The sequence below is a fragment of the Sinocyclocheilus grahami genome, unplaced genomic scaffold (assembly GCF_001515645.1).
Source record: "Sinocyclocheilus grahami isolate Dianchi unplaced genomic scaffold, SAMN03320097.WGS_v1.1 scaffold1151.1, whole genome shotgun sequence".
NCBI classification, from domain to species: domain Eukaryota; kingdom Metazoa; phylum Chordata; class Actinopteri; order Cypriniformes; family Cyprinidae; genus Sinocyclocheilus; species Sinocyclocheilus grahami.
This window is the reverse complement of record NW_015506330.1, coordinates 113,408-135,772: the sequence shown is the minus strand read 5'-3', so window position 1 is coordinate 135,772 and position 22,365 is coordinate 113,408. Positions and strand designations below refer to the sequence as shown.

General features: G+C 38.7%; 1 protein-coding gene across 20 annotated transcripts in view; it reads right to left on the bottom strand.

Moving 5' to 3' along the window:
* The window catches only part of LOC107567371 (protein tyrosine phosphatase receptor type D), a 304,365-nt gene extending 288,303 nt beyond the window's left edge, over positions 1-16,062 (bottom strand). For 9 of the 20 annotated variants that reach the window (XM_016253049.1, XM_016253045.1, XM_016253047.1 and 6 more), the window contains exons 1-2: positions 15,843-16,061; positions 15,723-15,752 (exon numbers count right to left, since the gene is read on the bottom strand). The gene's annotated coding sequence lies outside the window, so the exon portion shown is untranslated. Of the gene's footprint in view, positions 1-15,722; positions 15,753-15,842 lie in introns of all 20 variants that reach the window. The other 11 variants (XM_016253039.1, XM_016253041.1, XM_016253044.1 and 8 more) reach the window with 3 other exon arrangements.
* Between the last annotated feature and the right edge of the window lie 6,303 nt (positions 16,063-22,365).

Here is a 22,365-nt window from a genome sequence, read left to right as displayed (position 1 = left end):
TGTCGATATAACGAGAAAATTAAGTCGTTATAACGAGAAAACAACTCTCGTTATGTCGATATAACGAGAAAACAAGAAGGAAAAAAAAAATAATGCATGGCCGCTTAGAACTTCCGTAGTAATGTGTTAATAAATGATATATATTTTAATTAAATAACTGTAAATCTCTCTCTCTCTCTCTCCCATTACTTGGATTTTAACACCTTCCTAATTAAAGCGTGGGGTTAATGAAATCTCTCTCACGCGCCGGAATGATAATGAGAATCCGTTAATCTACAGGAGAAAGCCTGGAAACAAGGTGTTAAAAATAATTTTAAATTTTCACTTAAGCGGGATGTGCGAGATTTCCCACAATTGCAGAACGAGAGAGAACGCTTCCTGAAATCACATTTAATATTCCTGAAATCTCTTCACATCACACACATTTAGTGAGATATCTAAACCAGGTTATATCTCAGATCGCTAAACACATACAACACAGGCCGAGCCAAACTCATCAGTTGCTAGATTTATCTGCCATTTTCACACATTATTATATTACATTATCATTTCATGTACTATTTTTGCTTGTGTACATCAGTTAATGACGTGTGTGTGTGTGTGTGTGTGTGTGTGTGTGTGTGTGTGTGTGTGTGTGTGTGTGTGTGTGAGAGAGAGAGAGAGAGAGAGAGAGAGAGAGAGAGAGAGAGAGAGAGAGGGATGAATAATGCGTGTGGAGGTCAGATCAGGGTTGGCATAATGAACGATAGGTAAAACACACACTCACACACAAACTCAGAAGTGCTTATCAAAGCAGTTTGATGATCTTAAACGGGTCTAAAGGGGTGAAACGTCTTGAGAAGCACAATAAAGTGTTTCAAGCACTGGTGAAACTCCTCCTGACCTCCGTATCGAACTCAGATCCGCTTCGATCGCTGCATGAACACCAGCTGAGAGAAAGCACTCATCACATGATCACACGCTGGAAACTTCTGTCCAATATTCACATATTAAAGGGGTCATGAACTGAGAAACCAAAATTCCCTTGATCTTTTGACATATAAGAGGTCATTGTGCTATAAAAATATCCTGTAAGTTTCAGAACTCAAAACTGTCTCATTAGCCTAAAAACAGCTTATATTGAAGCCAAAACGACAGCTTGGGGAATGGTCTTCTCTATGATGTTATAGTGTGGATAAGCACTGCCTCCGCAGAAGAAGATCGACATCACCGCCTGTTTAGCCCCGCCCACCGATTCTACATCTCTGCCAGTTTAGCCCCGCCCACCGATTCTACATCTCTGCCTGTTTAGCTCCACCCACCAATTACACATCACTGTCTGTTTAGCCCCGCCCACCGATTCTACATCTCTGCCAGTTTAGCCACAGTTTAGAAACTGTGTGAGACTTATGCTTAAAACAAGGAACATATCTGTAAAAGTTTCTTTCTTCTGGTAGAGGACAGTGATGACTTTGCTCTATGTGTGATTTCAACTGTCTATCTAGTGAACATCAGTCCAGCACAGTTGTGTTCATGATCTCTATGAAATATCAGTAGAAGAACAAACTCTGACAGCGCTGTCGGTCCATCATCGTACGTACGACACGAACACACACGTGTTCACACTGCACTTCAATGTGGAGTCACTCCACTTCTGTCCTTCTGTTCACACAGATTTACATCGCATCCGTCGCTCTCCTCTGAACACTGAAGTCCTGACTTATTCACACATCTTCATACTCTCCAGCTGTTTCCAGCAGCTTCATGATCTAGACTTGACCTTAATCATACAGATTTCTGAGTTTATTCGGCAAGGAAAAACGCAGACCAGACAGCTCTTCCTATTCTATAGGTGTGATGTGACCAAAAACAGCAGAAACCAGAACAATCTCTGACATCAGAGAGAAGAGAAAGTCATTCCAGAGGCGGAAGAAATCTTGTGAAAAAGTGCGGTTACACTTTTATTTTAAGGTGTCCTTGTTACAGTGCAATAAAACATTTAAGTACTGAGAGATAATAATTAACTACATGTTGTTACTACACGGTTAGGGTTTGGCTTAGGGTTACTTGCATGCAACAATGCTTAATTTATTGTTATTATAATAGTAAGTACATGTAGCGTGTAACACCTTAAAATAAAATGTTACCAGAAGTGTACTTGACTGTAAAATGTACCTTTGTTATAATGTCAAAATCAAAAGTTTTACTTTAAAGTACATTTTAAATCAATGTTTTAATAATCTTGTGTGGTGTTTTAAAGAAGTTCAATTATTCTGATGTGTTGACTAACATACTAAAGCACATGTAAAGTACTTGATTATCATTTTAACTGCAGTGTGTTACTCAACATTACATTTAAAGTTAATAGATTTTAAATGTATTTAATTGCAACTTCATCATTACAAATATTTAAATATATGACACACAAGTTTCAATAGAAATGTCATTAAAGTGTATTTTAGTCGATCATAAATGTTTGTCAGTACCTTCAGCAGAAGTACGAGAAGTAAATATGAAATTACATATAAATATACTTAAGTCCTACTTGAGTGGGTCAAAATACTCTTAATTGCATTTAATACAAATTTAAACTATAATACATTTAACATGCAATTAAGTATCTGAAAACCTTCAGTTCACACTTAAATATATCATTTTAAAGTCTATTGTTTCCATAATAAGTACTCTTTTTAAAAGTATGCACTTCTTCTCCCCCCTATAGGAACAATTCCTGCAGAACTGCAATATCAGAAACACACTGCACTTTTATTTCAGGCCGTTCAGAGTCTCTGACTGTGTTTGATTCTAGAGTTTCTGATCGACGAGCTTCACGTGATCCTGATGGACGCAGAGCTGCTTCTCGAAGAATATTAGTTTCTCTTCAGACAGACTGTGACATGAAATGATACTAATCTGTGCTTTTTGGATATGCTAAAACATGTCAAATCCGCTTGCTTGCTTCTCTCTCCATCCCATCAGCGCCTCTTTAATGTTATTTACTGCAGGCTGTCTAAGGCACGTCGGTGTCTGCGCTTCAGATTTGCCGTCCGGTAACAGATGAAGTGTGTGTGATGGATGGATCGATCGCAGACGCATACATCCAGTTCTCCAGATGCTGTTCCAGAAAAACCCAGCAGGAGGCTCGAGTTCCCAGACGACAGTCACAGATCAATGCAGCAGCGTTACAGAGGAGTTCAGGGGTCGGGTGTAACGGAGACGCTCCTCACAAATGTCCCACAATCCACTGCGGCGTTAGCATTCAGAGCTGAGTGCCGGTGCTATCAGAGGTGCTGGCAAGTTCATGAAGCGTGTCTCGTACACAAATTATTCATGCCTTACAGCAGTTCGGGAGATCTGCCTCGCTCTGTGTGTCTGTTCTGAAGTTATTAATAAAGCAAGTGGTTTACTGAGGAGTTTTAGCAAGTCTGCACAGACCAAAGCATCTGTTTTATGGGTATTTCTTTAATTCTGCTCTCAGGTTGAGCATCTATCAGGACACTCTTTTTCTTCTTCTTAACTCTTTATTTCTTATTCAAATGCACTCTTATTTTCAGGTCCTGTAGTCTCTTACAGTCTGAAGTACAGTATTATATTTCTCAGAGAATGAATTCCCCCAATGAAACTAACGTAAGTGTGGAACGTGTGTGAATGAAAGGACGTTCAGATCGCAGTGAATTCAGGTCATCGTTTCTCAGATGAGTATCATTTTAAGATCATCAGGGGTCTCTGAATCCACTTGAGAAAATAAACAATATGCATGCATTATAATTACAGACTGAGCATTAAACCTTATATTGGATCAAAAAGATTATTACATATTTCCATTTAATGTGGTTATTAGCAGTTTTGAATTGTTTTGTGGCATCCATCTCATAAAATATTTTCAAATACAGGATATTGCTTTAAACTATTCAATAAAATAAGTCATTCAGCTCATAATTTGAACATTTTTATCAATACTCGGCCAATTTTATCTCTAGAAGAGCTTCTCTCAAGGGCTTCTTAAACCATTATCATGAACTAAAATAAAGCCTATTTTAATAAATCTGTCATTGAAATAAAATAAAATATAAACATTAAGGGGAAAAAATTATAATAAAAATGACAAGCGTTACCTTGCCAACTAACCCAAATAAAAATAAGTTAAGGTACTAAAATGACTAAAACTGAGATAAAAATAGCTAAACAGAATTTTAAAAACATAATAATAAAAAAAGAAAACACACAAAATTAAAAAACTAAAAGATTATTCAAAATATGAATAAACATTATAATAGTATAAAAATAATAGTAAAATAACAGTGAGACAGCAAGCAAAACATGATGACAATGTACTGAAAACTGAACATTTGATCATCTCCAAATAACATTAAAAAGATTGTAACAAACACGTGAATTTGCTCATTTGCTGAACTAATCATGTCTGTCATGCCTTTTGGTCTGTGTATGTGTATTAATATAAAAAACAAGTAAGTTTGCATGGCACATGGTCTCATTAGGGTCAATCCCACTATAAATGATTTAATATTAATCCTGTACTTTATAAAATTGGATAAGAGTCCATTTCCTGCTGATAATGTGTTTAAGCACTGAGATGAGCTGTATATTGTGGTCAGTGTTTGTCCAGCGTTTGTCAGATCTGAGATCAGCTTCATGTGTTCAGGGGTCTTGCGTTTCTCTACAGATCCTCAGATCTGATGATAAAATGGCTCAGAAAACCGATGCATTTTTCATGCTCATTCTCATGAGAGACAGCAATAATCACGTGATCTCAGAGCTGAAATATAGAGCATAGGGCGGCGTCTTTTTTGTCTCGCATGAAAACAGTTGGTTTTATTGTATTATTAGAAAGAAAAGAAAGTCATTAAGCGCACTTAAGCATACTTTCAAAAGAGTACTTATTGCAGCAATAATATACTTAATAAAAAAAGAATATACTTAAGTGTGAACGGAATGTAATTTTTTAAATGCTTAAATGCATGTTAATTGCAAATGTTTAAATTTAGCACCAAAACAAATTAAACGCATCAAAAAAGTGTACCTCATTAAACATATAATTTAATTAAATAATCAAATTTTAAAGAAATCCACAAAAGTGTGAACTGAATATAATCTTTTCAGATTAACTGCATGTTAATTGCAATTAAATGGACAGATTAAATTTCACATTAAAACATCAAATAAGTGTACTTCTTTAAATAATGACTAAATATTATTAAAATGTCATTATTTAAAACGTACTTAAATAATATGCTTTGTGAATGAATGATTTCAGACATTTTATTGCATGTTATTTGCAATTAGATAAAAATGTATCATACCATAAATTTCACATCAAAACACATTAAACATCAAAATATTAAAACAAATGATTTCAAATGTACTTTAAACGTTTATTTTTTTATTTAATTCATATTATATTATCTGCACTTTTTAAAAATATACTCTTAAGATTTGAGTACACATTCATTGCAATCAAACACACTCATGATGACAGAATAATCGTTTTTGGTGAGCTGTTTCTTTAATAAGTCACAGGAAGTGAAACACAGGTTCTTCTGGACGGGTTTCTGAAATGATCCTGTAATAAACTCTCTGTTTAGACGAGAGCAGCAGAGAGTTTCTGAGCAGTTTATGATTTATTCACTCTGAAACACGCGGCGATCTGTCCTCCATCAGAGAGAGCGAGACAGTCGGAGAGACAGACAGCGTGTGTTCATGTGAGTAATGATGGCTGTGTTGTGATGTGTTATTCATTGAGTCTGATGATGAATGACTCCCTTCAACACCAGATAGAAGAGTCAAAGTAAAATTACATTTCCCAGCGTGACACACACACAGCAGATCAGCTCTGTCACGCGTGTGTGTTACTCTAATAACTCACGTTAATTCTGATCCGCTCTGAACGCAGGATCTGAGTCTCAGATCATCGCTGACTGTCGCTCATCTCTGATTGGCCCACCTTCCATCAGTCTGATACAATCCGAGCTGGAGAGGAGCGTTTAGTTTAGTTTGTGAGCTTCAAATATCTGAAATGTTTGAAAGATATATTAAGTGTTTTTGAAGGAAGCAAATTTGATATCCACCAGCAGAACTGAATATTGTTTTGACCCTTGTGAAAAATAAGTGCTCTTAAAGGGATAGTTCACCCAAAACAATTTTCATTTTTGGGTGAACTATGCCTTTAACTGCATTGAATGTGCACTTGAAGTGTATTTCAAATCTTAAAATTAGTTTTACAAACCTGTACTTGCAGACAATACAATATTAATGAAATGACAGACCACTTAAGTGACTTCAAGACCGTTTCTAAACACACTTAAGTGCACTTTTAAAAAGTGCAATTTTGTAATACATTCAAATTACAAGTTTTGCGTCAGTACATGTGTTGACTAACACACTAAAGCACACGTAAAGCACTCGATTATAATTTCAACTGTTGTGACTTTACATTTTACGCATTTATATATTTTAAATGCATTAAATTGCACTCAATGTATGAACATATGTAAATACATGTGTACCTTCTATAAATGTCATTAACATACGGTATATTTGAGTTGATCAGAAATGCTTGTCAGTACAATCAGCAAATCAACCATATTTCAAAGACAATAGAAGTAATTATTTAATTACATATAAGGATGTACTTAAGTCCTAATGTTCAGCTAATTGCATTTTACATACATTTAACTGCAAATAACACGCAGTTCTCAGAAAGTGTCAGAAAACATCACATTCAGTTACACTATATAAGTATGTTTAGATTTCCATAATAATTACTCGTTACACAAAGTGTGCTTCTTTTTCACAAGGACTGCTAGATCTGTGAAATAATCTTAATTGCAGAAACTCTGCCATCAATGGCTGATCTAATAATGCAGTGGATGTGTAAGAAAAGAGAGTCATTAATTCGCTCAGCCCTTGACCTCAGTGTCCGTCGCCCTTTAAAGACTGAATGCAGGTTAATGACACCTCGGGAGCACTGAGATAAAGAAAACATCATGCTGCTGGTGTCGAAGGGCATATAAACCTGTGTGTGTGTGTGTGTGTGTGATTTCAGCTGAATCTCTGAATAATGAACTACTAAATAAACCTGCGTTTCTGCTGAGAGCGGAGGATCGTGCGAACGGAAGCAGGAATTTTCAGGAATCTGCATTCTGTGTTCCTCTGGGGTGAAGAGTTCTCCGGCGTACAATGGAGATTTTACAGCAGATGTTTTTTTTTTTTTATCTCTTTATTTAAAGCAAGTGTTTGAGATGCGCTAAGGCTCTAGTCTTTAGGAGATATGCTCTCAGGTTTAACAGAGTAAATGTTTGACTTTTTTCCGCAAGAATGAGCAAAAGACATTGTTTGTGTATTTTGAAAATGAGCTTAAAATATGCCACAAGTAAATGAAATTCTGGCCGAAGGTAAATTTTCCTAACCAGCAGGTCCAGATGATGTCTACTATCATTGCTCTGGTTTTGGAGGCAAATCTGCAGAACTGTGTGGAATGGTTTTGAAGTTGATAAAATATGTTGAATAGAGCTGAGAGAACTATTTATCTGAAGTAATATGAATCGAGGATAGAGGGTTATCACTACTTCGGGATGAGAACACAGGCACACGAATACACACTTTATAACACAGACCTCCTGACACTGATGATATCATAGCAGGTGTAGGAGCTACAGATCCTAACTTTTATTAGTTTTAAAACTCAGATTTATGAGCTGTTAAAACATGAACTCATCTGTTAATTGGTTGTGTAAAAACCCAACATTTTGTAACTGTTATTATCAGGATGTAATTTTTCATGCTGTTTTAATTTGCACTGCTGCAAAACACTTCTTGGTGTCTTACAGTTATATATATATATATATATATTCATAGTTTATTTTATTTTCACTCATTTATTCTCTGTCTGCTGGTGAGCAACAGAAACAAATAATAAACAGAAATCACAGAGGAAATCCGTCAAGTCTAAAAGTCTCAGTTGTGGGACTGTGAGGAAAGCAGTGGGTGTTCAGAAGCACAAATTAACCACAAAAAAAGAGAATAAATTCAAGACAAATTCTGTTCATATCCACAAAGATGTCTGAAAGTTGAAAATTGTGAGACTTTGTGGGAACAGGGTATTTTTCTGCTCCAGCATTGATAGAGCATCTAAAGGTTATGTGTGACGGTTCAGACCAGACCAGAGCGGTTTAAAACTTCTATAGTGGTTATTAGCGAGAAGCTTGCTTCTAGATAGTTGCCAGGGCATTGTTAAGACGTTTCCCGAGTTCTCCTAGGTGTATTCTAGGGTCACTCAGCTTAACTTCCACCAGTTTCCTCACTGCAGTCTGCCAGAAGATGTATTCTATCCTATACTTGTTTCTTGCTTCAGTCAGTGTCTAAACATAAAGTCAGCAATCTTGTGACCATGAGGAACTTAATGAGTGGACAGTTTCTGCACCATGCAAAAATGTTACCTTTCGGTGTACAACAGCTTCCTTCTAGGGCAGTACCCTTAAAGGGACGACTTTGTGCCTTACCTTCCCCTAAAAGGTACATATTAGTTTCTTAGAGTAGCATTATTTAGCCTTTAGCCTATTTTGAACCTTTAGGAGTAAACAGGGTACAAAGATGACCCTCTGAGGATACTGCCCCAGTGACAAGGTGTTGTACCTTTAAAAGGTACATTTATTCTAAGAGTATATACAACATACGCTCTCCCTGCCATCAACTCGAAGGCTCTACTGAATAAGCAGAGAACCTTTAGGAGGGGGCATGGAGAGAAGCGTAAGTGAATGCAAAGGTAAGTAAACTGGAAGATAAAACATCAAGGCCTCCAGAAGGAGAGCAGAAGGCAAGCTCCGGAGTAAGGTACAGCCATTCTTGCATAGGCGCAATCAGAAATACCCACCAAGCTGAACCATTTATTTAACCTTTTTGACCGCAGAAGCAAACCAAACTAAACATCTGGTCTTGTTGTCAAAAAGACGGTCCACCTCCATCCCAAATGATGGAGGACTAGTACCACAGACTCTTCATATCTTTAAGCCTCTGTTCTAGCCCACCAAAATCTCCTACTGGAGCCCAGAATCAAGTTGGATTGTCTGTCATCTAAATGCTGCCAAAACTGTCACCTGGACATGGTGACAGAACTGTGAGGACTGTTGATTGACTCCTGCAGAAAGAGATACAGGTGGACACGTCCATGATCTGACGAATCACACGCCGCCTGACAGACAGACCACAGATTGTGAGACTGCAGAAGTGTGTGTCTGAGCAGGTGGGGAGTAGCACAAGTGACAGCTCAGGTCTGAATGTGTGCCGCAAGATGCTTCACAAGTTTTAGCAGTCTGAGAGTGGGGCTGTGTCAGAATTGAGCTGACTCGCTGTCTGCTGCCTACATGAAGCTCTGAGATGGTAATCAGAAGATTGTTTTTAGATTCCTGTTAAAAGCGAGCATGGGAGACATCACCGTTGCAAGATTTGGTTTTGCCTTTTATGTAACAGTTGTATAGACAAATAATTCATATAGAGTACTTAAATTTTGAGACCCGAAAGCACCAAGTTTTGTGTCGCTAAGCAACAAACAGACCATTGAGGCTCTCCTTTCCGGCTCTCAGATTTACTCCAGGTTTTCTGATTCCTGCTCACCAATCACTAGTAATAGAAAACCTGTCCCAAATGGCACCCTAAGTCCTTGCCACCCACACGTTCACTTCTTAGGAGCTTTGATTGTCAGGTAGATGTTGCCACACTATGGGCTTGGCAGAAGTGTGCACTGAGAGTGCACAGAGTATGAGCACCATTCTGAATCCTACAATGACAAGTAGGACACTCTATGGCAGGGGTTCCTAGCCAAATTCCTGGAGCCCCCTCATCACTGCATGTTTTCCATGTGCCCTTAATCAAACACACCTGACTCCGATCAGCAGTTCATTAGCAGAGACTTCAAAACCAGAAATGGGTGTGTCAGACAAAGGAGAGATGCAACATGGCTGGGAACCACTGCTCTACGGTCTTGTGCACCTATTGGACACGGGTCTGTGGTCACCAAGTCCAAGTCCCAGGGCTCTAGACTGCGAAAATTTTTTGAGAATGTGCGCGTTAAAATTTGATGTGGTCGCATTTGTGCGAGTGCATGGTCTGCACTGCTTCAAAGCGTCTGCTCCATACAGTGAAGAGAGGCGCTGTCGCGAGCGCTTCAGGGGTGTATTCCAGAAAGCACGGTTAACCCTCTGAAGTCGACTAACGCGGATACGCGTTTTGAGGCATCTTCTCCTGATGACACCGAAAATAACTTAAATTACACTTTCAGTTTTGATCTTACAGATAAGAGCAATACATCAGTCAAAGCTGGCAGCCTGGACCACAGCTAAGACCATGTGATGCACACACTCCCAAAATGATGTGATAGTTATATATATTCTAAATAAACTACAAACAAAAAAATAGATACATTTCTTTTTCCTCATTATTTCTTGTAGCAATTCCCTCTCAGTCACACACCTGACAGCTCATTATGCAGCTCATTATGCAGGCCTTTGTCTTCTCAGGTGTGAATCACTCATTATACCCCCCCATTCACGCCCCCTCGCATATTCCTTTTCTACACAAAAAGTGTCTTAGAAAATTTAAATCAATATATTGTTTTCTGTGAGTGAGTAAACAAGATGATTTTCACATCATTCTGATGCAAAAACTCTAGACTTCAAGATCTGTTCTCAATAGTCCTGTGAACAAATGTTCTGTATGTGTTTTATGGCCTTATTTCAGTGACTTTAAAATTTTAGTTTTTCACTAAGCACGCATAAACGTTGTTTTCTCAAAAACACAATCACATACATACATGCTGCCCACATATTATTGTAGCCCAGTTTGTGCTGATTATGGTGCTACTAAACTTAGTCATTAAAATGTTTATTAGCAACTGAAAAAAGCACAAATGTCAGGACATGTCAAAACTTCTCCAGGGCCCAAAACACCCTCAGACCCCAGAGGGTTAACTTACCGTCAGCTATACCTTGAACTTTCGGTTGATTAATGTGTGATTAATGTAATGTATGTGGTTCCAAAACTGCGCCCGGGAGTAAGTTCATTCAACTCAGAGTATGTTCCTGCTTAAGACTCAAGACATTCTCAACAGAGCGACGAATCGACGAGTCACTATGGAAACGGACGCTAAGAAAAAGCGTGCCATGCTGTTTCTTCTTCTTTTGTTCAATGGTCATTTACATGCTTAGTGCATATCGCCACCCAATTAATGGTTGTGCAATCATTTTTCTTTTTTTCAGTTTACTCTTTAATCCTTGAGAACAAGAATTATATTGTTTGCTTGATGCTAATTATATATTAAGTCATATCAGATATGTATTTTTATTATAGAAATACATTATAGAAAATGCCGATCCATTTTTGAGATGATCATTTAAAATTGTATATATATATAGAGAGAGAGAGAGAGAGAGAGAGAGTAAATTAAACATTACCTTGTCATAATAGTGTTTTATAATTTATACAGATAACTGATATGCCAATAAAATATAATAACCATATTAGTTAGATACAACACTGCTTTTTGGAATACCCCCAGGTGTAGCGCCTGGTTTGCTGCGTTAGCGTGAGCGCAAAGGTGCGTGCAGCGCACGGCAAAAATTATGCGAATATTGAGGAAATTATGGCAGAAGGAAGATTTGGTTTTCAAGCTAAAGTAAAGTAAAAGACCGCTTCTTAAACCAGAGAAGATGAACATGTTGGTATTCTTGTGTTATCCCATTATCTAATCCGAATGACAACAAATAGCCCACAAATCACCAGAGGAAAAAAAAAGCGCCTGAATAAACACAATATAGCTTGATCTCAGCCAGTTGATCAACACATAACATCATATCGCCATAATTTCTTAATGTTAAAGCACTGAGGAATAAAATAACAGTACGGCCCTCTGTAATGCAGTTGCAATTTCAATTTCTACCTCCACTATTTCCCAGTCTCTACTGTAGTGTCGGTGTCCTTAAATTTCAGAATGCAGCAAAGTAATCGGTTTAACACATTTACATGGCAGAATTTTATAGAAAGGTTTATCCCACCCCACTCAAACCGATTAAAATTGCATTCGGTTTGGGCATTTTTATTCCGATTGAGGTGTTTATATGGATCATTTCCATTGAGACTGGACTTTTAACCCGATTAAAATGCTCCATGTAAATGCACCCATTGTCTCTCACACAGGTTTGCTGAAATGAAGAGCCACGGGTTGATCCATCCTCGGTGTCTCCTACAGACGATCATTCCTGCCCACTATCTGTATCTGTCTGGATACAGGCCTCTACCGCTCCATCTACATCTCTTCATATCTTATCCCATCCGTTTCCTCCATAGTGAGAACAGGACTGCTGATGGCACCACTGCCAGAGGACACTCATGAATAAAGCTCATGGGATCTGCTCTGAACCCAAACCCCCTGAGCACTACTGATGATGGCACCAAATGATCATGTGTGTTTCCTCAAACTCATTCATAGTCAGACATCCATGCCAAACTACGCCAAACTTCACATAATCACACAACCCATTGGGACCCTAGCTCTTGCACTCTAGTGAGGAAGAGCTGGCCGAGATTATCTCACTCTACTGCGTCTGAGTCATCTCTCAGTGTGGAGTTATTTCATGGGATGGGCGGAGTCATCTTAGCTAGTGGGTGGAGTTATCTCAGCTGGGGAGCGTGAGTGGAGTGTAGAGAACATATGGACAGGATGTTGGTGTGTCAAAGGAGAGATAGAGAGAGAGAGAGATAGGTAGAGGTTGTGTTTAATTAGTCTCATCAGAGCAAAGGTGGAGCAGGTGAATGGAAACATGGCTATCCACGCCTGCCGTCGTCACACACTTTCTGATTTCCTCGTTGCTCATCATTGTTTCTTTCTATCGCTCATTCCTCATTATTTCCCTCTGCGAGTCGAGTTGAGGAGAGCAGATGGTAGATCACACAGTGAGACCAGCCTGCCGTCCACCCCCCCCCCCCCCCCCCTCCGTTTCAGTTTTAATATGCTTTATTAGCATGACAAATAACAGTACATTCATACTGCCACAGCAGATGCAGCTTAGCTGCTGACAATAAAAACCAACAAGAAAACATAACAGTAACGATGAGAAAAGAACACAGACAACTATAACAAATCAGCACTAATAATAATGCTCATATAAGTGCCAGATACACACAGATCAGCAGTGCTGGGGAAGACATGCATGACGTGATCAGATGACGCGGGGAGCGAGTAGCCCATTGCTTGTTTCATAAGTTCATCTGCTCATCTTGTCCTGACTAATGTGGCTTGCTGTTCTTGAAGGAGGGGCTCAGTCCCGTGATTCGGCTCCAGCTCTGAGCAAACACCCCAGAACACAGAACTGGATAGACTGAGGTGCTGCAGCTCAGAATAGAGACGGGTGCTGGAGGGATGCTGGAGAAGCCATCGACTGCTGCTTATATACGCTTGTGGTATTGATGATGATGATGATGATTGACAGGCCTACATTTAGAACTTAAACATTAAATTCCCACCATAAAGAAGAAGATACTCTTTTCAAATAAGTAATGCATGTTCTTTTTTTTTATATATATAATTCAATTTTTCCCTAATTTCTTCTAAGCACGCCGTTAGTCTGTTCAGTGATTTGCTTGTCTGCCACAATAATGTGCTGTCTTTGACAAATATTGACTTAGGCCTACATTTTTTTTTTCAGCAAATATTCATATGCATGATTAATTTAATTACTTAACTTTTGTATCGAATTGACATCCCTGATAAGAACTATTTTTCAGAAATCGAACATTTAAGTGTGTAATACATATGTGTGATGTGTGGGGGAAAAATGCATATATGTAAAATAATTTTAAAATGATATTTTGGTTTTGATGTGAAAATGTAAAGATAATATCATGATGCCCCTTGCCATAGGATTCAATTATGTAATTTCATTTAATTCTTTGTTCTTTCTGCCTGTATATATATATATATATATATAATTAAGAAAATGCTGTTAAAAACAATTTTAGATAGTGTTTAGTTTAGATGTCGCACCAATGTATGAGCTACTCGAGCGTATTTCATATCAGCTGCTCATTTACACTCTACAGAGACAGACTGAAAGAAACAGAAACACACACATACATATTTATGATGGAAGTGAAGCTCCTGAAAACGTCAAACAGCAAGTAGGTCAAATCACCTGTCACTACATCCCAATATAAACACTCTGTCGCTGTGTGTGTGTGTGTGTGTGTGTGTGTGTGTGTGTGTTTGAGATAGAGAGAGAGAGGCTGCTGCTCAACAGAATGACATAACTGCACAAAATGAGTGTGTGGTGTGAGAATAACACACACAAACACACACACACACACAGTGAAATATTCATACTGTGGCGTTTTAACGGTCAGAACAAATTGAGCTCAAACACGAGCGCTTTCATTTCACCGCAGTGTTATTAAACACATCTAAAGAGATGTTCACAGACTCAGCTGTGACTTTCACATACGCTGCACATCTCAAACTCAGAAACATCAACCTTCTTGCCATTTGCATGAACATCTGAGCCGTTAGCAGCTCTTCACCTAAAAACATTTTCCATTGGAGTTTTTATCTTTCTGCTTCAAGCTTTAAACAGCCCAGCGCTCCGAGCAGAGAGCCGTGGGGGTTATCCATGAGGAGGACATACCTAATCCCGATCCACGAGCCCCACGCCGCTCCTCCAGTAATCACAGCACTCGCAGGATCACACACACACACACACACACACAGTCCCACTGTTCTGTAAGCCGCCGCTTCACTGATACAAAAACACCATCAAACCGGAGAGAACAGATCAACTACAGTCCAGACGCACACAACAACACTAGAAAAGACAGTATCAATCACAGACGCCACTGTTAGTGTGGTGGTGGTGATGATGATGATGATGATGATGATGAAGGAGTGGAGCAGCAGCTGTCTTTAATTAAGAGTGTCTGCTGATTGAGCTCAGTCATTAATGTGAACAGAAATAATGAATTCACATCACAAAGCACACGAGACACTGACGAGAACAGCGAGAGATTCGACTAAGATCAGCAAAAACGATCCTCAAGACTGCAGGATGACCACAAACTCCCTCATTTATGCAAACGAGCACATTTCATCAAACCTCTGGCCACTTGAATGAAGATGGTAATGACGTATGCTACACACGGGAACTAAATAAAAGTTATGCATTTTTAGAATTTTGAATAAATAAATAATGCATACTGTTTGATGATCATGCAAATGAGAACGACAGAGGTTCTGACAGATTTATCTCACTTCTGGAGACCAATCTGTCCTAAATTATAGCTGAACACACACACTTGGACCAGGGACTGGAGTTTGTGTCCCACCAAAGCTTTTCTGCCTGATCAGACATTTTTCATCATCATCATCATCAAAGACCCAGAAATCCCATGACCAACCGCAGCAGCACCACTGACCCAGAACACACACACACACACACACACACACACACACACACCTCACAGAATCACAGATGTAAGTTTGTGCACTCACAGCAGCTGATGTGTGTCTCACTACAGCTTTTCAGACAAATTTATCATCATCATCATAAGAGACACAGAAATCCCACAACAACAAACCTGAAACACACACACACACACACACACACACACACACACTTCCTGCACACATGTCCGGTTCTCTCTCACACACACACACACTTACAGAGAGTGAAAGTATCTGTACTTACTCCAAACGCTGAAGAATCACAAAGCACTGACTGAAACACACGAGAGAAGCACACAATCATCAGTACGGCACGAGGAAGATGAGGAGGATGAAGAAGATGAAGAAGATGATGAAGACTCACCCAAAAGCCTTCAGAGGAGCGCTGAGGATCCGGAGGAAGGTTTTATGTCTTTCTGTCACTCCAGCCAGAAACAGCCGCGATGAGGAGGATGAAGATGAAGATGAGGATGAAGAGCGTCTTATTCCACACACTGACAATCAGCCGCGATCATCCGCGCGTCCGACGCCCGCGAGCATCACAGAGAAACGCACGCGCGCGGAGAGGAGATACCTGACTCTGTGTGTGTGTGTGAGTGTGTGTGTGTGTGTGTGTGTGTGTGTGTGTGTGTGGGCGCGCCTGCAGTTCCGCCGCGCGCCGCACATCAAACAGCTTCATCTGATTCATATGCACCACGAGCTTTCATATCATCTGGTCAGCTGCGAGTATCGGCTGAGCAATCGATGGTGTCTTTATCTGTTATCTGTTCAGAAGAACAGAAGCGAAATCAGTTCAAACTTAACGCTTAAAGAACAGATAGTGATTCCTAAGGCTTGCAGGACACTAAAACTGTTCTGAGACCGTTTTGCTGATGTTCTCATCAAGTTATGAAAATGTTTGTTCTCTCAACATTTTTTTATGTGTGTGCATTTTCTGCATTTAAGGGAACGTTCCATTTAATCATTTTGCAAACACTGTAGGAACGTTACATTTGAATGTTCTCAACGTTCTGAAACATTAAAACATGTTTCTAAGATGTCTCACTTCATCTGGAAAGCTGTATACAAACACGTGCTAGATGTCTGTAAGATGTCAGTTTTACATGCATTCTAAATCATAAACGTCTTAAAGATATATTTTAACCGTCCTATAAATGTGTTGCAGATGAGCAAACACTCTAAAAAGAGGTGTCATGCGCATTCAAACGTGCCCCCTCCAATGTTTGAGCCAAGTGGATTTTGAATGCAGCTTCAAAAAGACAAAAAAAATAGCCGAGTAATACTTTTATATTTGATACAATCACACCAGTGTGATTAACACGTTCAGTGCTGCACATAAGCAGCTGCTAAATTCGCTGGCTGGTGCTGAGCCAGACAAAGACACGGTTTAACAGCGCTGCGCATTTGAACCAATCACACACATCTCTGTTGCGCTTATAAATGCAATGGCCAATCAGAGGCGTTTAGATGAGTCACCGCGCGCGCTGGCTGAATTCTCTCATCAGAAACAACACAGTGCAGATGTACCAATGCGAGTACTAAAGGGAGATATTCATTTCACACTGTAAACAGCTTCAGTGATTGTACTGGGAGTTTCTGAGAGTGCTTGAACTCTATAACTCTGTAGACTGAAGTCAGTGGAAATGTTTTTGATAATGTAAGTTCTTTGCTCTTGTTGTGTTGTTCGACTCAATCAGACTTTGTTGATGCTTTTTTAACTTTAATCAACAGCTCTGATTAAAAAGCCACCTGCCTCGCGACCCGTCACCGCTATAGCAAACAGGTGGCGCGCGCAGCATTATGGATTTAAAGACAGTGTTAAACATAAGTTACAATACATCTTTGTCGATCTCTTCTCGTTCTGTACTCTCGATATCACTGCACTCAAGCTCTCTTTCGGTACAGTGAAAGTGTTATAGGTTAATTAGTAACTTACAATGTTTGTATAAATTCACATTAAATACAAAGTCAGTCATATTAAAAAAAAAATTTGGCATGACACCCATATCTGATACTTAAGTCACAAGATGGGTTTTTATGCACACTGTTAAAGAAATGTGGTTGCCGGAATCTTACCGTAAAAAATACGGTAGCAACATTTGAGGTTTTACGGTTTTAACTTCAATTTACAGTTAAATACCATAATTTCACTAATTTATATAATGTTAATATACCAACCTACAGAAGTACTGAAATCTGTTTTGTAGCTTTGTAATACACTGATAACCACCAAATGCAGGAGGTGATGAGAGAGTCACACGCTGAACCAAAGCCCATCACAAGCAGCTTTTAGATAATAACATATATAGAAGCTGCACAGCGTCATTCACACAAACACTAAACACCATCACAGTAACACACATGAAACTGAAATAATGCAATAAACATTCATTTAACAACATTAGGTGTAACACACAACCCTAATATACACAACTGATAAGAAAAAACTAAGAAGAAACATAGTTATTTCAAGAAAAAACATCACATTTGAAATGTAACGCATTTATTACGCGGAGATACCTGTGTCTGTGTGTGTGTGTGAGTGTGTGTGTGTGTGTGTGTGTGTGTGTGTGTGTGTGTGGGCGCGCCTGCAGTTCCGCCGCGCGCCGCACATCAAACAGCTTCATCTGATTCATATGCACCACGAGCTTTCATATCATCTGGTCAGCTGCGAGTATCGGCTGAGCAATCGATGGTGTCTTTATCTGTTATCTGTTCAGAAGAACAGAAGCGAAATCAGTTCAAACTTAACGCTTAAAGAACAGATAGTGATTCCTAAGGCTTGCAGGACACTAAAACTGTTCTGAGACCGTTTTGCTGATGTTCTCATCAAGTTATGAAAATGTTTGTTCTCTCAACATTTTTTTATGTGTGTGCATTTTCTGCATTTAAGGGAACGTTCCATTTAATCATTTTGCAAACACTGTAGGAACGTTACATTTGAATGTTCTCAACGTTCTGAAACATTAAAACATGTTTCTAAGATGTCTCACTTCATCTGGAAAGCTGTATACAAACACGTGCTAGATGTCTGTAAGATGTCAGTTTTACATGCATTCTAAATCATAAACGTCTTAAAGATATATTTTAACCGTCTATTTGACATCTGATAATAAAAGTCCTATAAATGTGTTGCAGATGAGCAAACACTCTAAAAAGAGGTGTCATGCGCATTCAAACGTGCCCCCTCCAATGTTTGAGCCAAGTGGATTTTGAATGCAGCTTCAAAAAGACAAAAAAAATAGCCGAGTAATACTTTTATATTTGATACAATCACACCAGTGTGATTAACACGTTCAGTGCTGCACATAAGCAGCTGCTAAATTCGCTGGCTGGTGCTGAGCCAGACAAAGACACGGTTTAACAGCGCTGCGCATTTGAACCAATCACACACATCTCTGTTGCGCTTATAAATGCAATGGCCAATCAGAGGCGTTTAGATGAGTCACCGCGCGCGCTGGCTGAATTCTCTCATCAGAAACAACACAGTGCAGATGTACCAATGCGAGTACTAAAGGGAGATATTCATTTCACACTGTAAACAGCTTCAGTGATTGTACTGGGAGTTTCTGAGAGTGCTTGAACTCTATAACTCTGTAGACTGAAGTCAGTGGAAATGTTTTTGATAATGTAAGTTCTTTGCTCTTGTTGTGTTGTTCGACTCAATCAGACTTTGTTGATGCTTTTTTAACTTTAATCAACAGCTCTGATTAAAAAGCCACCTGCCTCGCGACCCGTCACCGCTATAGCAAACAGGTGGCGCGCGCAGCATTATGGATTTAAAGACAGTGTTAAACATAAGTTACAATACATCTTTGTCGATCTCTTCTCGTTCTGTACTCTCGATATCACTGCACTCAAGCTCTCTTTCGGTACAGTGAAAGTGTTATAGGTTAATTAGTAACTTACAATGTTTGTATAAATTCACATTAAATACAAAGTCAGTCATATTAAAAAAAAAATTTGGCATGACACCCATATCTGATACTTAAGTCACAAGATGGGTTTTTATGCACACTGTTAAAGAAATGTGGTTGCCGGAATCTTACCGTAAAAAATACGGTAGCAACATTTTAGGTTTTACGGTTTTAACTTCAATTTACAGTTAAATACCATAATTTCACTAATTTATATAATGTTAATATACCAACCTACAGAAGTACTGAAATCTGTTTTGTAGCTTTGTAATACACTGATAACCACCAAATGCAGGAGGTGATGAGAGAGTCACACGCTGAACCAAAGCCCATCACAAGCAGCTTTTAGATAATAACATATATAGAAGCTGCACAGTGTGTCATTCACACAAACACTAAACACCATCACGGTAACACACATGAGACTGAAATAATGCAATAAACATTCATTTAACAACATTAGGTGTAACACACAACCCTAATATACACAACTGATAAGAAAAAACTAAGAAGAAACATAGTTATTTCAAGAAAAAACATCACATTTGAAATGTAACGCATTTATTACGCGGTTATTCGCTGTAAATTAGACGGTCTTTTTCACTTCCAAAAACGGTATACTACCGTAAAATTACATGTAATGTCTAATACAGTTTTTCACCGTATATAGTAGGGGAACTTACCGTTAACCATTTAACAGGTTTTTACTGTAGCATTTTTACAGTCTTTTACCGTTAAATTCATGGTCATTTTTTACAGTGCATAGTTAAGCTAATAGATTACACTATTAGGCTAATTTGCCCATCGCCCATTATAGATCGACAGACATAATCTATAAAGGTGCAGGATGCATTTACTTACACATACATACATTTCATGGTATAGTTAACATTTTTGGGAATATTTCGAATAAAAATATAACATAAGCCTATATCAGTTGTTATACAGTGCGATCGTGTCACATGACGAGCCCCCCCCTCACACTTCACTAGTGCCCCCTCAAAAATAATGAGTGCATGACGCCCCCGCTTGCAGAGGTAAATGCAGATGTCATATAGACGTCTCCGTGATGTATGTGTGCTATCAGGACTTGCCAGAATGTTCTCTGTTAGCTAACAAAAAGTGTCAGAGTATCACTATGATTTTATAGACATGTACCAGAAGTTAAAGTATTTAGTAATCATTCAGTGTAAAGTGAGGCGGTATAAAGCTCGCTCAGAGCTGTGATGATGACGCTTCTCATTAGTGTTTCACAGATGAGCTGAAGATTCAGCAGCGTCTAAAATAGAAAACAATGAAAAGGCAGTTTTCATCTCACACACCTGCAGAAGAGCCTCAAGCACAGTGTGTGTGTGTGTGTGTGTGTGTGTGTGTGTGTGTGTGACTCTTCAGGTCAGCCGGTAGCACATACACAGACGGACATGTCACTTACTGTTAGCATCTGAAGAGGGAGCAGAATAATGTCAGACAGAGAGAAAGAGAAGAGACGCGGCTCATTTTTCTCTCTATTAATGACGTGTGCATTATATTGTGTTTGAATGTGAGTCAGAGTCTCATTATAAAAAAACGGGCCCCGACAAAGAGTTTTAATTGAACGCGAGTCCAGGAAGTGAACATCTGATTCCAGCGCGGCTCGTTTGCCTTTATTCGCAGTTCTACAACTCAAACACATGGCTGCAAGGGCCGGTTTAAATTTAGAAAGCGCTCAGGAAGGAGAGAGCAATACAGTTACAGTGTTTCGCGTGCTGGAGATGGGCTGTGTTTGGCTGCAGGGCAGCAGCTCCTGAGCAAACAGCAAGCAAAGCGCCGGATCACAGCTTCCTCTGCTCTGGTCACTTCTGTCCCTTATTCATCTGGATACAGACCTGTGAAACTCTGTCATGAGCCACGAATGCCTCGTTGCTTCTTGAATCTGGGTCATGCATAAGAAGGGAAATATTCAACTGCACGAATTCAATAAACCCCTGCTGGGTTTCTCGCTCCTTTGTCATCATCTCGGCTTATTATTTGCTTTAAAAATCTAACTGGTGTAACTCAAGCTCGCAGCACAGAAACAGCAGATTCACGATAACTGCGCCTGAAATCAGCAGACGACTTTAATGTTTCAGACGTTTGTGTCATTTATAATCACTAACTGCAGGATATCAGCCTCTAGAGCAGACAGCAGGTTAAAAGTTAACACGAAATCCTGTTTACAAGCCACTGAACTTCTATAATGTGACGCGTTTCAGAGTGAAACATGATCGAGGATGGAGACAGAGCGTGAAAAAAACAAGCACACTTTAGCATACTTTTAAATAGAGTACTTATGGAAATAATATGCTTTAATGGAATATACTTAAGTGTAAACTTAATGTAGTGATTTTACACTATCCTCCATGTTAATTGTATTTATATTAAGTGCAGTTACTTGTTAGAATGGCTTTTTGATCCACTTAAGTAGGACTTAAGTACATCTTTATATTAATTTCATAATGACTTCTATTGTATTTGAAATAGTTAAAGTACTGCTTAATGTTCTGTTGAAACTTCTGTCATGTATTTAAATACATTTGCAAATGTGCAATTTAGTGCATTTAAATATATTATCTTTAAATGTAAAATTAAAAGACAATCAAGTACTTTACATGTGTTTAGTATGTTAGTCAGCACATCAAAATCAGTGTACTTCTTTAAACACGACAAAAGATAATTAAATTGCAATGATTTAAAATGTACTTTTAAGTAAACCTTTAAATTTGACATTATTACAAAGGTATTTTTTTTAAGTGTACTTAAGTGCCGTAACAAAAAAAAAACACGGTCAGATGACTGGAAGCTACAGCTGCCAAACAAAAACCCTAAAATTAAAGTAAAATATTGCAATTGTAAAATATTAATTTTTTCTGTAAAACCTTTAATAAAAGATTATGTAAAACTAGAGAAAAAAAGTAAAATATCTTAATTGAAATAAAGTGCAAAAACAATAAT